Consider the following 12056-nt stretch of genomic DNA (forward strand, 5'->3'; position numbering starts at 1 on the left):
GTAAGTATCACCAAGACAACCTGATGATAAGGTGAAGCTGTGTTTATTTTTAGCTGGGTAAGGGAGATGGCTACTGGACAGAATTCTTAGCAGAATCTCAAAAGGAAGGACAAACTCAAGATATTTAAGAAGTTTCAGAGTCTGGCTTAAGTCAAGGCTTTTAAAAGGAGGGCTTGAAAAGGATTAGATATATGTTATGTTAAACAGTTTGAAACTGGTAGCCCCGGCAAGGCAAGGATTTGGAGGTGAGGGTTTAGAAGAATATTGAGAAGAAAATTGTCAATTGATTCTATCTATTGGAAAGTTGTACGGCTTGACATTTATTTAAATTTTTTCTCCCCAAGTCCCTTAAACATAGAAAAAGGTCATTTGAAACTTGTATCTTCCCTAGTCTAAAGTTTCTAGGAATATGAAGATATGTTCATCTTGAAAACAGGGGACTAGTAAAGTCATGTTGGTGAAGACAGCCAAATAGTATAGCTAAGTCAATGTAGTTAGTAAGCTGTGTGGCTATAGATGGTTTCTGATTTTCATTCTATCTGCACATATCTCTCTGTCCTTCTAGGATGCTTGCCTTTGGAAGTTTTGGGAAACTTCTTCCATTTTTTTTCTCCTGCAGTGGTCCCTCATGAAGCACTGACGATATTTTCACTTGTGCTACTATTGTCCTTACTGCTCTCCCTTATCTTATGAAACAGTTGTAAGACTACATGATATTTAAGAAAATTTGTGTCGGCAAGAAAAATGGTTTTACATTTAATTATTAGCAAAATCAAATTTTGTACTTACATTTCTCAAGCCTCACGAAGGGATAAGCTACCACGACAATTTTCTTAAACATCCATTTTGTCCATTTACTTGACATACTATCATCTTAAACTAACAAACAAATAAAAAGTGCAAGAATATTTTCTTTTATTCAGCATTACTATAGTAGCTTCTTATCCTTCGCCGTCCTACACCATCCTCACTCCCAGTCTCCTGTCTTTCCTCCCAGTCATTCCCAACTGCAGGATTTCAAAGAAATACATTGGCATCATAGATTTTTTTGTGCTCACATGCTTGGAGTGTCTGTGGGAATAGGATTGTTGGGGAATGAGTAAATAAAAGTAGATTTCGTTTTTGAGGGCAAGGGGAACAAAAACTTGAAACTTCTTTCTAGCCATGCATGAATCTCTGTATTGTGAATACTGGGTTGCAAGCTTATATCTGCCAATAATGAATGAAAAAGCCTTGAAAAAAGGGATGAGTTCTTATTGATATTATAAATAAAAGTGTCTTGTATGTTTTTAAATGTTAACATAATTAGGATAAAGTTTAGAAATTTGCCTTTTTCACTTATTATTACACTGGAAAGCTCTATCCATATTGTATATAATGATTGAATTTATGTGTTTAATTGTACTAAGCAGCAGAATATAAGAATATACCACATGTTAACTAATAATTTTCCTTGGAAGTAAAACATCAGATTGACTTTCGTTTACCTTTTTTAAAACTTAAAAATGCTGAAATTCTCATCCCTTTATGTCTCCCTAAGCACATGAGCTCGAGGACACTGCAAGTGAAATTACTAGTCTTCCAATAGGTGTGTTTTCAATTTTTAACTAAGATTACCAAGTCGATCTCCAAGGTGATCGTACTAATAATGTTCATTCCTACCAGTTTTCACAGAGGTAGATGAAAATTTAAATTTTTGATCTTCTTTTCAATCCTCATTGTGTAAAATGGTACATTATTGCTTTCTCTTGTGAGTCACTCATTGTTTATAAGTTCTCCCCGTATGTTTCTTGTGTTTTATTTGTAGGCTTATTAATGATATAATTATTTTAATGATGGTGTAGTTACATTTATCTATATTTTCAGTTGAGTTATTTGCTTTCTAGGATATGATGATGATGATGATGATGATATTAACTTATGTGATAGGAAAGCCTGCATGGAGTGAGATAATGATAATTTTTTTTCTGCTTAAAATCAATGCTTCCTCCACAACTTATAGTGTCACATCCGTCGTATCATATGGCTGTATCTATTCAAGCTTGTCTATTCTCTTTAATTAGTCTAATATTATCTGTGTGCATGGATGTCAACATATTTTAACTCATAACTTTTTAATGAGATTTATTATTTAATAGGAAAAAATCTCCTCTCACTAATCTGCATTTTGCTTTCTTGTATTTGCTTGTCTGCACTTTAACTTTATTCTACTATATGGATTTTGAGTTCTCTTTTGAGTAACACCATGAAATACCCTTAATAAGAACGCTTAATTTCAAAAGAATTAATATATTATTATTCATAAATGTTGTATACAAATTTTATTTTGTATTTTGATATATATTCAGATAATATTTTTAAACTTACTCTTAAAATTCTTAAAATTTCATAGTTTTGGATACATTTATTCCTAGACCTATTTTGTTTTTATTCAATAATATTTTTTGCTATCATTAGTATTTTTTTATTAAAGTGTAGTTAAAACACAATGTTACATCAGTTTCAAGTGTACAACATAGTGACTCAACAACTGTTTAAATTTTGCTATGCTCATCATTTATTATTTATTACCCTATAGGTTTTTGTAGATCATATATCTAATGGCAGATTTTCTTTAATGACATGAAATATGGGATTATTTTTCGAACTTTTCTATTGATATGTCTTTATCACCTACAGTTTAAAAATCTGTCTTTCAAATAGTTTTGTCTATCACTTTTGACTTGTTTTACTATATTGAATAGAGCTTCTTGGAATACATTTAAAATTAAGCATGCTTTTAGAAACCGTATATTTTCCACAGATTTAACATAAATAGTTCCTAAATTTTCCCTTTATATGTTAATCTTCTGTAGGTTTTTGATAAATTTGTCATGTTTAAAAAGCCTCCTATATTCCAAGCTTGATTATTTAAAAAATATATTATGAATGACCATAAAGAAGCAAAACAGCAGAATGTTAATTGTGCAAATTATGGACTCATGCTGCCAGCCTTCAAATCCTGCCCCTACTAGCCTTGTTACTGTTACATGTTACTAACCCCTCTGTATTCAGTTATCTCAACTCTACAGTACATTTCTCAAATATTAATGCATTTGTTAATGGTTTTTAAGATGTTTAGAACTCTATTTGGCACTATTTGCTAAATAAACGTGAGCCACATAAATAAATGATACATTTCGCTGTATCTTTTGAGGTCTTATTTTTTCTCCTATCTATTCACATTAAGAATGACATTATAGGGGCGCCTGGGTGGCGCAGTAGGTTAAGCATCCGACTTCAGCCAGGTCACGATCTCGCGTTCCGTGAGTTCGAGCCCCGCGTCAGGCTCTGGGCTGATGGCTCAGAGCCTGGAGCCTGTTTCCGATTCCGTGTCTCCCTCTCTCTCTGCCCCTCCCCCATTCATGCTCTGTCTCTCTCTGTCCCCAAAAAAAAAAAAAAAAAAAAAAAAAAAGTTGAAAAAAAAAAGAATGACATTATAGACTTTCCAATGCGGAAACTTTCTTGGGTATTTTGTTTTCTAAACCCTATGCTTACTCTTTTACTTGATTAATACTTCATTAATTCCTCTTTCTATAGTCCATATTCATTTGGATTTTTTAAAATGGTTACTTTTATACTAACTATTGCTCCTTGCATGCCAATTTTTTCTTCTGTATTCACTTCTTTCTGAGAAAGTACATAGTCAATAGTTCTTTCAAAGATTGTAATAATAAACTCTCTCAGTATGTCTTTCAGAAAAATAGAACTGGATATGCTAAGTGAAATAAGTCATACAGAGTAAGACAGATACCATATGTTTTCACTTTTATGTAGATCCTGAGAAACTTAGCAGAAGACCATGGAGGAAGGAAAATAAAAAGAGAGGGAGGGAGGCAAACCATAAGAGACTCTAAAAACTGAGAATAAACTGAGAGTTGTTGGGGGGTGGGAGGGAGGGGAAAGTGGGTGATGGACATTGAGGAGGGCACCTGTTAGGATGAGCACTGGGTGTTGTATGGAAACCAATTTGACAATAAATTTCATATTAAAAAAAGAATTTTATATCAACTCTTGTTTTGTACTTTGAAGATATTCTCCTCTGACATCTCTTTTTATTGATGATACTACTGACAATAGTATCTTCCTTCTTTGCTATTCTTTAATACTTGTTTCTTTTATTTGTATTTGAATTTTAATGTGTGTCAGTGAAGATTAATATTGGTTTATCCTTCATGGTTGTAAGTTGCTTCTTTTCTAAGATCTATGTTCTTCTTCAGTCTTGGAACTTCTTGGTATTATTTCTCTCTCATTTAATATGTTTTTCTTTTGGAATTGTTGGCAGATGTGCTTTGAAACTTCTTATATCTCCATCTATTTGGTATTTTCCATGGCTTTTTCTCTCTGTACTATGTTGTAAGGAATCTCCTCAGACCTATACTTAAATTTATCTTTAATTATTTCTAAACCCTATGTAGTATTTTTCCCAAGTAGTTAATGGAAATGTGGGTGTATGTGTTTTAAATTCATTGAGTATATTTGGATAGATTATTCAGCTGACTATTATTTTTAAGAATATTCAAGATATCTTACTTTCCTTGGTTTCTTATGTCTTATTATGTTGGACACTTTAAACATGATTATTGAGAATATTGAATTTATACTCTGTTATGTCCAATTCTTCCTTTGTGTGTGAGTATTTGTATGTTTGGGCATGTGTGTGTGTGTGAGTAAGTGTGTGCATACTCACTCATCTTCATGATGTCTTATTTCTTTAAGTTCTCTGTTACTTAAAAGTTATGCCCTCCTCAGTGAGGTGTTTTGTTGTTGTTGTTGTTGTTGTTGTTGTTTTTGTTTTTATTTTGTTTTGTTTTGTGATGACTGGCATATTATGGGTTGTGGGGCTATCCCTTGAAAATATGTTAGTGCTTGTCACTGCTAAGTCTATATGAATTTTCCTAGTTCAGAACTCATTTTGAGGTTCATCTCTCAATTTATGTCCCTGCCTACCACATTAATGTATTTATCATGACCTTATAACTAAGCATAGTGTCATACTCGGTTTCCAAATTCTCCCGAAAATTTTTTGTCTACTCAAGGCCCTACATGAGCCGCAGGTTTCTTTTGTTCCTCCACTTAACACTCAGCAAATGTTTTCACCTCTGGATCAGTCCTTTGTGACTTCCAGCTATCTACAATTATCTCAGTTGATACCTTTTTTTCTTTTTTTATCAGTATTGGAGTTACGTCCCCCCCATACTTCTAAGATATGAATTCCCTAAGTGTGGCCTTGCTCCCTGGAGGTCTTGAGACCTCTTTAGAGGGTCTGTGAGATCAAAACAATATTCATTTGTTCCCTTAAAATTGTCCAATACGTTTCTGCATCACATATGATACCTACACTGATTGAATTATAAAAGCATATAAGGGAATACAACTATAGTTTATTAATCTAAACATGAAAGAAATTTGCACATTTAGGTGGTTTTTAAGATGAATCACTGCTCTGGAGCACGCCCTAAGCATTAAGGGTCATGCCTGGGTCTAATTATGGTACAAGCACCTGGATTTTTGTTCCTTTAGAGTTCTGACTTTGAGATTCTTTTTTTGGGTCTTCATTGGAGATTTATCTTTTCTGATTTTGAGTTGCAGAACTTATTAATTGTTTTTCTTGCAAGCATTATTATATGTGAGAAATAGGAGAGGAGAATTAATTTATCAGTTTAGTCTGCCAAATTAACTAAAAGTGGCCACAGTCATTTATCTTAATTTCCCCCACCCAATCCAATTCTATCTTCATTTTCCCCAGCGTTGGCAGTATTCTGCATAAATGCCATCTGACTAATTATAAACAAATCTTAATGTAAACAAAGCTCTGGTTAGAAAGGTATTTTCACTGAATAAAGTTTTTTTTTCAGAATATCAAGAAAGTTTGACAACTTCATTCCACCTTATGAATATATTGACTTAATCACGTTTTATGACTAGATCAAGAAGACAAAAATTAGATTTAGAGATGAAAGAAATAAAATATACAGACACTACCAGCATTCTTTCTAATTCTTTTTGAAAAACAATAGGCATTATCTCCAACCTTGATAATACATAAAGTTGAAGTGATTGATATGTGTGTTTCACTTACATGGCTCTCTGGCAGAGAGAGTATATCAGCCTTTTGTTTGGCACTTAAAAACTTGCAGTTTTCTCTACTACTTAGAATATCAAAGTAAGATACAGATATGAAACATAATGGCTTCCCAATATCCCTCTTCTCTTTCCTGTGGACCGTAGGTAATGGTCAGTATTTCCATGAGGTGAGGAATCAGGACAAGGTGACAAATTATCTTAGGTTGCCCATGCCAGCCACAGAATTAGCACTGACCATTTAAAATCCTGGGAAACGCCATAGCTCAGCCATACCAATGTGGTTGTTACCCTAATCTGGCCATAATCAGCAGGGGCTATCATGTAAGACAACAATCATGCTATTCAGCAGCAGTGATGTTCAAGTCTTACCCTGAAATTAATTTGAGCCCTGGGTGGCAGGCTGACTTCTTAAATGTTTCCTAACGTTTCTGCCCTCCAGAGTCCACACCAGTGTAATCACCTCTGTTTGAGTGTGGGTAGAGCCTGCAAACGTGATGGGATTTTACTCCCATGATTATGTTGTCACATATGGCAAAAGGAATCATTTAATTATGAAATTAAAGTCTCTGATAAATTGACTTTGAGTCTGCTCTAATCTAGTGAACCCTTAAAAGAGTCAGGAAGCAACAGCAGACATTCTCTTGCTGGCTTCGAAAAAAGCAAACAGCCATGTTGTGAAATTTCTATGACAGTCCTGTTGTAAAACACTGCAGGTAGCCTCCAGGAGTGGGTGTTCCTGGGATAATACCCAACAAACTGTTCTGGACTTCAGTCAGATGACAAGGACATGAATCCTGCCAACAACTTGGGAATTTAGAAGAGGATCCTGAGAGTGAGGTGAGAGTTACAGCACTAGCTAAACTTTCTTTCAGCCTGGTGAGACCCTGAGCAGAAAACCTAGTTAACCGTATGAACACTCTTGACCCATGCAAACCAAGATACTTAATTTATTTGTAAGTTGTTATACAGATGGTAATTTGTTATGCAGTAATAGAAAAATTACACATCATGTATGGTGTGTGTGGGGTGCATACATTTTTCTTAAGCCCTGCACTGCTGATTACGTACTTTGCCTTGATTTCACTGTCTGTACTAGGAATTTTTTTGTTAAATATTTTCCCAAGAACCTGCTGTTAGGAAATGGTTTACCAAGAATTACATGCTGATATTTTGAAAAGTTGTAGTAAATTACAGAGGATACAATTTATGTTCAACATCCTTAGTAGAAAGAGGGAGATTAAAATCAGTCATTACATTTTTTTAAAAATGTACTGATTAACAATTATTATCAAGATTTGTAGGAGCTATAGAGATGAAAATGACAGTGGTGACCTTTGGTCACAGTTGTGATCAATGACAGTTGTGAGCTAATGCTTGTTCCTAGAACAAAGGCACATGGTAATAATAAAAAAAAATGAGCTCCAAAGATAAGATAAAGTATTAAGAGGCACGAGATTAATTTTATATACATTTTGGAAGAGAGATTTTATTGAGTTGTTGAGAAATAGAACTTAAATATATAGATGGATAATGATGGACTGTGGATAATGGTGCACTGTCAGCGGCTGTGGGCTCAGAGAGGAACATTTGAAACTATAACAACAGCTTGTACCAGAGAAGGGGTGGAATGCTAGGCATTTTTGAATAATTATGAACAAAACATCAAATCTCTAATCTGTTATTTCATTCCATTTTATATCATATATATTTTTAAATTATACGTTTTTTAACGTTTAAATGAAGATGTGTTTATAGACTACGAATCTTGTAGAGGAAGATGACATGGATACTTTATAAAATAAGTAGTTGGTTCCTGAATAAATTGGAAACTACTGCATTAGTTTTATCAAGATCTTGTCATAATAAAAACCGTGTTGTAGTATTTTATATCAATCACATAGTGTTTTTATAATCATTATATTGTCTAAAGTTCATTAAAAAAATAAAAACAATGGAAACTCTCTTTAGATATCGAGTGCATCTTCTGATATACCTATTTTTATTTGGTTGTTTTTTTTGGGACACCAGAAGATGGGTAAATCCTGGATCAATTTGGAAATAAGAAACAGTTTTGTTTCTGGGAACACTTCAACTAAAACTGTAACATATATCTTCCTGGGTAAATTGCTAATGAGTGGTCTCAGATCAGTCAGCATTTATCACTGGAAAAACAAGCTTCTTTAAAAAAGAATAAGGTCAACTTTTGTGGAAAACTATAATTGCTTTGAAGCAATGCTCTATGCAAATGTATAGTGGGGTAAAGGCTAATATAAGGACTATCCAGGAATCAATCTGAATTTTCAGAAAACCGACAACTGCTCTTTTCAGAGAAAGTAATGTTAAAAATTATAGGTCATTTCCAATGAAAATCAAAGTTTTATGTGTTGAGTTAGAAGCACATTAGAAGACAGCAGAAGACATTAATTTGGAGCAAGAGAAACTCAGATTCTATGCATTACCATGTGATCCAATTAAGTCATTATTTCACATTTGTAAAAATTTGTATTACTACTTAGATTTTTACATAAGAATGAAATGAAAACTGAATGTATATTACATGTTCTAGGTGAGTACTCATTTCTATTATTAAAAGTAATTTTAAAAATCATTTTATCAATATTAAATTATAATAATAAGCATCATGAAAATTCAGGGAGGCCTATCTGCTATTTTATCTGCAACATATATTATCTGAATATTGATTCAAAAGCTATGTTGAATGGGGAAGACATGTCACAGAAAAAAATTTTAACTAAGTTTAAAAGTGTAGAAAATTAGAGGAGAAAATGATAGCCCTTTGATTCCACAAAGGCTAACAACAATTTCAAATCTGAAGAAGAAATTTAGAACCAACATTATCTCTGGAACCTCCTTGGTGGTATCCATAAATACGCCTGAGACCTATTATACTCTGCAGTGTGAACAGAAATCAGTACTTGAGTAGCAGAGATAGAAGAATCTCACTCAAGAAAACAAAAAAGAGACCTAAAGAGGTTAGACTGTTTTTTGAAGAGTGCAGATCAGAAAAACAACAAAAACAACACAACATAATCTTCATAATCATGGTCTAAAACATTGTTCTCAAGCTATGGGAGTTATGAGAATCACAGGAGGAGAAGATTGACTTACCATTCTCATAAAAATTATTAAATAAATAAATGAAATGCTGATCTGCTTGACTCCGGAAGCACCCCTCCCTTCGCTTCCCACACACACAAAGCACAGGGACTCATGGATAGAGATCTACATTCAGCACCTGGGCAAAAAAAAAAAAAAAAAAAAAAAGCATAAAATGGCAAGGTAGGAGTTATGGATGCAGGATTCAAATGGCTGATTAGTATCGGAGAATTTTGGAGAAATAAACATGTGTTTGCAGTAAAGGATTATAGCTGTACCCTTCAAAATCTTGGTATTTCTCTAGGTGAGTCAAAGCTGAAACCATGGGCTTATGATGATTTTTTTTTTAATTTATTTATTTTGAGACAGAGAGAGAGAGAGAGAGAGAGAGAGAGCACGCGCGCGCAAGTGGGGGAGGGGCAGAGAGAAAGAGAGAGAGAATCCCAAGTAAGCTTTGCACTGTCAGCGCTGAGCCGCACACAGGGCTCCATCTCACGAACGGGTGAGATCGTGAACTGAGCTGAAATCAAGAGCTGGTCGCTTAACCAACTGAGCCACCCAGATGCCCCATGATGATCTTTTGAGAGAGCTACTATTATTTTTGACCCTTTATAAATGATGAAATGGAAGCAGAGACATGCTTTTTAGTTTGATCTAAGTCACACATTTTGTAAGTAATTGAAATGGGATGCAAATCCAGGTAGTCTAACTAGAAAACTGAGGCCCTTATCAAGTAATCTGTGAAAAGAATGAGGAAAAACATAAAATTGGAGTGACAGGAGTATGAATATCCTCCTAAAATTAGTCCCAGTAGAAACAAGAGACACTAAAGCAAAGCAGTAATCAAATAAGTAAGAATGAAATTTTCCCCAACGTAGGAGAAAACAGAAGATCTCTGATGGAAAGTGTCTATGGCGTTGTAAGCACATAGACACAGATATTAAAATTTAAGTATATCTAAAATAAGAGATATTTTCAAAACTTCCCAGAAAGAGAAATATGGGTCATAAATAAATCCATGAAAATCAGATTTCTAGCTGTAATAAAACTGTAATGTTTAAAAGTTTTATAAACTTTTATAATGTTTTCTAAAGTTTTATTATAGAATTGTATGTACTGCTGAACTATATTATCTTTCAAGATTGACTCTAGGTATCAGACTCCATGGTTCTTTGACTTGCAGGGCTTTAGAACCACCAGTTCCCCATGCTGTGACCCCCTGAAAACACAGTGATTTAACTTAGGTATAATTCTTGCATTATTTAGAAATGCATATTTTTAAAGTAATTATGTAACTAGAATTGATTTGAATAAATTTATATAAATCATTTGTCAGTAGTGTCATTTCTGTTAGAATTTTGAATCTCTTACTGATATTATGAATTATTAAGGAATTTATCACCTCTTTTAAATTGAGTAGCAGTGACTACAGCTGCCATGCAATGAATGGAGGATTTACTTAAACTCAAAATAATATGTATTTTGTAATAGATTTACCTGTATTGGGCTTAATTGCTCACTACCTTATGTGAGATTCAAGCAGAAGTAGCATAGAGTACAACTATTCAAATCTTTTACCAAGTCTTATCTGGCACTTGAAGATAATTCTCAAAGCATTTGATTAACTATATTACTTTATTTCCTAATCATAATTCCGAGGATTAAAAAAATACTTAGATTCTTGAGATTATTATTCATTTTTGAGATCTCCAGAGTCTCAAGTATTTTGAAAAAAATATATTGTTAATTTATGTTATATCCTTTGAAATATTATTAAAACAGTGGGGGTCTGAGTGGCTTAGTCAGTTAAGCAACGTACTCTTGATTTTGGTTCAGGTGATGATCCCAGGGTTGTGCGATAGAGTCCCATGTCAGAATCTAAGCTGAGAATGGAGCCTGCTTGAGATTCTCTCTTTTCCCTCTGCACCTCTCCCTCACTCACTCTCTCTGTCTCTACAATTAAAAAAAAATAATTAAAAAAATGAAACATTATTAAAACAAGAGTACAAGAGATGCTTGCTGATTTTTACTTCAAAAACATACAGTTTCAAGTAGCATTGTTTATAAATACAGAAGTTTAATATTATCTAGACTGTTACCCAGTAATATAAGTTATATATTTGATTTTTTTAGAATATTGAAATTAAATTACATAATTTTATGTAATTAACATAAATGAATACATTAAACCTTAATTTTTGCTTTCCTTGCACTGCTTCCCAAAAAAGAAATCCCCTTGATCAAAAAAAAAAAAAAGAATTATTGAAGGGGATGTGGAGATTTTATTGTTTTACCAACAGCTAAATTGTTTTTAATCATTCATTAAACAAAACCTAATGAAATTTTGTCCCTTTTCTTTCTTTTTTAATACTTACATATAGCTGTAGCAAATGACTTAAAACCAAACCACATAGTGAAATTCTAATGTTCATGTATAGAATAAACTTTTAAAAATAATAAAAAATCATTAGGTATAAATTACACCGCCCAGCAAATTTATCACAACCTGTTATCAATCTTAGTTTGTAAACTCTTCTTTCAAATTACAAAGAAGAAAAGCTGTGTTTTACTATTCATTCTATCACAAACACTTTGTGTGATATCTGAAAGCATTCAGAATATTCAATAAACTGAATTCTCTTACTTGCTTTTCTTTGCTTTCGTACAGCAAAAAGGTTACAGAAATTTCCCAAATAATGCTGTTCCCAATTAATACCTAGAAAATGAAAAAAAAAAAAAAACACTTGGGGAATGAGATTTGAATACAAATTGAATACCTATTTGCAACCATGGGAGAGAGAGATAACATTTTT

This window comes from Felis catus, chromosome D4 (genome assembly GCF_018350175.1).
Source record: "Felis catus isolate Fca126 chromosome D4, F.catus_Fca126_mat1.0, whole genome shotgun sequence".
Classification (NCBI taxonomy): domain Eukaryota; kingdom Metazoa; phylum Chordata; class Mammalia; order Carnivora; family Felidae; genus Felis; species Felis catus.